Below are 6,397 nucleotides of genomic sequence, written 5' to 3' on the forward strand. Positions count from 1 at the left end.
AGATTCAAACTTTTACAAATAATTGCAAATCTTTACGTACATTTTACAAACTTATACTTTATACATGTTCAAACATTTGGATGACAAATACCGACACAAAAATACTTATGAACTCACCAGCTTAATGCTGATAAACTCTTTCAAAATAACTTGTATTCTCAGGTCATCAGTAGACAGGTACCGAGGCCAGCTTTTGAGAAGATGGAGCGCATTCAAGACTCATCTTATTATTTTGATATACGTTATTTTTGGTGTCTATAATGTACAGAACACACTTGTATTAAAATTATATATTTAATGCAATGGATGATGTTGTTTGCTTATTTACATTTACTGTGTTGTGATACTTACATGACGTCCTCCGCCCCAGAACTTTTCCGCCGTTCATGGTTTTGGGGTGTGACAAGACAAAAGTTCTTGGCCTTTCTAAAGGCCTCCGATTACAGAACAATTTAAAGAAAATAATACTTTTATCCGAAGTCCTAATTTATAACAAAATTTGAGAGTCGGGCAAGCACTACTTGCGGTGCGCTTTGCGTTTGGAGCTCGACTCCGTGTCGGACTGCTTCGACTCCATGAGGCATCTATCAAACGTAGCTTGTTGTTCTCTCAATTTTGCGAAGGCCGCATTTGCTTGTGCTTGAAATGCTTCGGCGCGAATGTGGATGTCGTTCTGCAACATCTCTAGGCGGTTGATATCGGCCGTGTGGACTTGTACTTCCACATTGACCTCTCGGATTCGGTTGGCTTGCACTCCGGATTGATAGCACTGGTTGGCGAGTTTGCCAACCATGACCGGAAGTGCTCGGTCGGCTGATCCCCCACCTCTCACATCATAGAAGTCTTGGCACATGCCGTAGGGAGGGCGTAAGCTTTTTTGTTGGCTCCAATGATGGAGGTGACTTCCCCACACAGGAGTGGGTCCTTGGAAGTTCCTCACGTGGACGGGAGGTTGTGGGATTGGTGGATTTATAATTTTTGGCTCCGAATCCGTGTCAGAGTCGTCCCCTCCCTCCAACTCTAAAGGCTCTTCGTCTTCTTCAGGATCTTCTTCGATCCATCCTCCATTACCTTGGTTGGGGTAGTAGGGATCATTGGGGTGATGGAATCCCGCCATTTAGACTGTACGAGAATAGAGTTAAAAATTTACGATCAGCTAGAGCACATGAAACTTACCCTTAAGTTTAATGGTTGACGGCACTCGAATACTCCCTTAGTATTTTTTTAACGATATGCTTTTGGTAATTTTTAAATTTTGTTGTCCATTGCAGACACTCCTTGGCATACGTTAGTCGGCTCTTGGACAAATATAGTTGATCAGGCTATATTCTTCCCAGTTCCGATTACATGTCTCAAGGCGTACCTGTACTGCACAACTTGTTTATAATACTTCTAAAGTTATTTACTATGAAACTATTAATAGTATAAAATGAGTGCATGCTTACCATACAACTAAATAAATTTAATTTCAAAAGTATGACTTTTCTCAGAGTGCTTTTGCCCAGTTGAGTTTATAGTTGTATACCAAAAAGATATGGTTTTGATATACTTAATTCCCTATAAAGAAAGCTCTGATACCAATCTGTCACACCCCCAAACCAGAACGGCGGAAACGTTCGGCGGCGGAGGACGTCATATTTGATATCATAACAGTTCATAAAAAGGAAAGTACACGCCACCATATATATATATATATATTAAAGTTTCCAAGATGTTTACATAATTATATTCATTACATGTTCAAAAGTTAAATACATAAACATCATTCAAAAGAAGTAATTAACGCCAGTGCGTTAATCCCAAAAGTTGATTCCCAAACCTGCTTAGCGGTTCCCTGAGAATACAAGTTAATTCAAAGAAAAAGTGTCAACAATTAAGTTGGTGAGGTCATAAGTAGTTTAGAAAAATTGGATGCCATTCCAAAATGGGTGTATGTTTTCCAGAAAACTCAGTGTTTCAAGTGTGAAGAGTTATGACTTGTTGTGTTGACAATAAATGTATTAGATCCAGAAAATCCCATATTTTCCCTAATGGTTGAGATATGATTTATTGTGTCTTCCAAGAAAAACCTTATTTTCTTATAAAAGTATAGAATGCATATGAATGTTCGTGTCATAAGTTGTAAATAATTGCACCAGGAAAATCCCTTATCTTCCTATTAGTTGTTTAGTTTGTATAAAGGAAAAACCCTTATTTTCCTAACATGACTGGCAATCTTTAAGACCGAAAATCGCAAGAAAACGACGTTCTTAAAAGTTGTGTCATTGTTTTATATAATAAAACTATACGAAGATCGCGTTTGTTAGATGAAGGACAGTTTTAATAGCCACTCGTTCATAACAACATAATACCATAATAATTGTATATCCGATGAGTTTTTATAACCATACTAAACATAATATGCCTGTAACGACGTTCTTCAGGCGTCGCAGCGTTATGACAACTGTCACCCCAAAAGACGAACTGTAGCTAATAGTTAGGGTGCGGGATCATGACTTCCCGTATAGATCTATACACATTTGACACGTTCTCCGAACGGGAGACTCTGGTTATAGACAGGACTTCAGCATTACTTTCTAATAAAGAAAAGTAACGTTTGAAGATATACACGTCTCATGAATTCTCAACTAAGCCTGTATTAAAGTGACAGTTTTTGTATGCAAAGTCTATCCTTTTTCACAATGTTTGACAAAGCATAAATCATAAGTTTTTAGAATGTATAAAACGACTTAACAATGAAAGGTACTTTAAAATCATTATATACTTTGCATAAGTCTAATGCACACAAAGTATGACAAGAGTTTTCCATAATGGTAATGAGTTCCAAGTGATTTATTCGGTAAAACAAGCGAAGTGAAACTTTATAAAATGCACGATAATAACCGTATGTTTACTTGTATTCCCCCCCCCCCCTAAAGAAGTATAAAAGCATTTAAAATGTATTTAAAGTGTGTTTGAAAGGGGTATGAACTCACTTGAAAGTTTGAAGATAGCAAGATGGAAAACCGGGCAGAGTTTCGTCTAGGGAAATGGATTTTCCTCAGGATTCTCGGGATTCCTTGGGAGTAAAATCTACCTTCGGGACTTGCACAAAATGACCAGGGCTTCGGGGTAGTGCGAGCACGGAAAACGAGGTAAAACGCAAGAAAAAGGAGAGAGAATGAGCCATTTTCCCGGGAACCCTCGCATCCCTTTTATAGGGGGCTGAGAAGCATGCGTACGCGGGGCGTACTCCCGTACGCGGCGCGTATGGGACGTCACTGCTAACCGCATCCTCGGCTGCAGCGCTTCGGATGGGACGGGGACGATCCGAGGCCGTGGCCTCGAGTACGCGGGGCGTACGAGGGCACGCGGCGCGTACTACGACCCTAGGCTGACTCCCCTTCGGATAATACCGAATTTTTAATAAAAATTATATATAAATTATTTATTAAACTTCAAAAATTCATATCTCCTTCATACGAACTCCGTTTTAGACGTTCTTTATATCCCCGCGAAGGTTAGACTACGATCTACAACTTTCATTTAGATTCTGTTGGCGAATTCCGGAATTATTTTTATTATTTATTTATTAAAATGATGTGATTAAGAAATTTCCTTAAAAATTCATAACTTATTGATACGATGTATGATTTGAGCGTTCTTTTTATGAATGTTTGTAGTTTAACAATATCTATGACTTTCATTTAGACACCTAAGGTCAGAAAGTGTTTTATTGAAACTTTGCATTTTTACGCAACTTCGTATTGCCGGTTTTTGTCGGAAAACTTAGAATGATCATAACTTCTTCCTTATAACTCGTATTTTTGTGTTATTTATATGTTTGGAAACCTTAAGAAGATACCTACCACATAGTGTACTCCAAATAGAGTTTTTGAACACTTCATTTTTCGATGATATTCTAATTCCTTTCTCAAAGAGGTTACAGGACTCGATTTTTGCTGGTTTGAAATAACGGGTTGTTACAGGTCCACTCTCCAGGCCTCGACACGTTTGGTCCGCCCTCGTGGGGTCTACAGCCTATCCAGACCGCTTGCTGGGCCTTCGGAATAACCGGTCCGCCCTGGGTATGTTAGCCTACAACACAAAGCAATTCCCGCCTCAACCCAGCCTAAGTCAAACAACCATGTGCACATAAACATACAATCATATAATGTCACACCCTCAAACCGGAAGGGTGGAAATGTTCGGGGGTGGATGACTTCATGTGGTAACGTAACAAATGAATACATAGTAAAGAAAGCAATACAACCATCATATATATAATTGAAGGTTTACATTGTTTAAAAGAGTACATTTTCAAAACCAATTACAATATGATGTCAAAATATGACTTTAAACTAGTGCCGCAGCATTCCTTCTTCGAAAGCGGTCTGTTACCTGTAATTACTGAATCCCTGGGACATACAAGTAGTTTTGAAAGAGTACATCAGCATTTAAGCTGGTGAGTTTCATAAGTATTAAATGACAATGTTTGTATGAAATGAAATGTTTTTGTTCTTGTTTGTTTGTTCCTAGAAAATCCTATATTTTCTACTAGTATAAACGTAGCCTTCTTTCAAGACCAATGTTTTGTTTCTAGAAAATGTATGTACGTATAAAATTTCCAATACGTCTGAAAATCCCCATAAATCATTGTGTTTTTAATAATCTATGTGAGTTTTTTAACCATGCTATTGACAAGGAATGCCTATACACAACGTTCTTCAGGCGTTGGAATGTTCTGACATTTGTCACCCCAAATGGTGGACTGTAGCTAACAGTCAGGGTGCGGGTTTGTCAAGCCCGTATAGATCTATACACAAACACCATGCTCCCCCTCCAATGGATTCTGGTATATAATACAGGACTTGAAATGTATACTCGAACGTACGTGAAGTTAATGACTCACAAAACTTAGTATAAAATAGATTTACGTGTAAAAATGTTCGTTTGTTATTGTATATAAAAGTAGCTTCTTGAAATAGTATTTCCATGTATGTAAAAGTTCGTAGTATTCTCGTAAAGCTATACGAATTATAGTTTCCTAAAAGTGTGTTTCGTTTGTATAATAAACCCTTAGTGAAAATGTTCACTTGTTATGAAAAGTGTAGTTTTTGTAGTGCCAAAACCGACACACAGAAATGTAGTATAAGCAAAGTATCTGATTTATATAAATACATAAATCGTTTCTCATTTCAAAAGATAAAATGTTGTCGTGGTATAATTTGCATATGAAAGTTTCCCTATAATAGTTTTAAATCACATATGATTCCTTTGATAAAACGTGTATAGTGAAAGTTTATACAACACACAATAATAATTGAGTGTTTTACTTGTATTCCACCCCTTAAAAGCATATAAAAATACTCATAAAACATTTAAAAGTGTGAATTATAGGGGTATGAACTCACTTGAAAGATCGGAGGTTGCAGGATGAAAACCGGACAGAATTTCGACTCGAGAAAGTGGATTTCCTCGGGATTCTCAGGAATCTCGGGAGCACAAACGACCTTTGGAACTTGAGCAAAGTGATCGGGGCTTCGGGGTAGCACGGGCACGGAAAACGAGGCAAGAACGTAAGAGAAATGAGAGAATTAGTGCATTTTCTTCGGAACCCTCGCATCCCTTTTATAGGGGCTGGGAACCGACCTCGTACGCTGGGCGTAGGCGTGTACGGTGGGCATGCGCGTGCGTCATGCATGACCGAGTCCTCGACTGCCTCGGAGCTCGGATGGGACGGGGCATAGCCTCGCATAGGCGCGATGTGGACGATCCGAGGCCAAGGCGTCGTGTACACTGGGCGTACGGGCTTACGATGGGCGTAACTCGGCCCTATCTGATGACTCCCCTTCGGATAATACCAAGGGTTTTTAATTAAAATTTATATTTTAATTATTTAATAAACTTCAAAAATTCATATCTTCTTCATACGAACTCCATTTTCGACGTTGTTTATATCCACGTGAAGGTGAGACCATACCCTACAACTTTCGTTTAGATCCCATCGGCAAATTTTGAAATTATTTTTATTATTTATTTTTAAAAGGTCGCGGTAAGAAAATTTCTTTAGAAATTCATAACTTCTTTATTTGATGTCAGTTTTTTCCAGACTTTTTACCGCTGAAATACCATTGTCGAGACCTTCGATTCTCGTTTAGGTCATTCTGGCCAAAAGTCGCTCCATCTCCGATTCGAGTTTTTAGCCATCTGTCGGTAAGCCGAATTTGAAAAATTGTTAACTTTCTTATACGAAGTCGGATTTGGGCGTTCTTTTGACGTACGATCAAGGTTTAATGACATTTAACATAATAGGTAATTTAATTAGTGATTTTTGGATATTTTATTTTTGAAATAAATTTTATTACAACTAACGTGGTTACAATACTTGACTTTTTAGGTCTTTTACAAGTAGTTC

The sequence above is a fragment of the Lactuca saligna genome, chromosome 3, assembly GCF_052625555.1.
Source record: "Lactuca saligna cultivar CGN05327 chromosome 3, ASM5262555v1, whole genome shotgun sequence".
Lineage (NCBI taxonomy): Eukaryota > Viridiplantae > Streptophyta > Magnoliopsida > Asterales > Asteraceae > Lactuca > Lactuca saligna.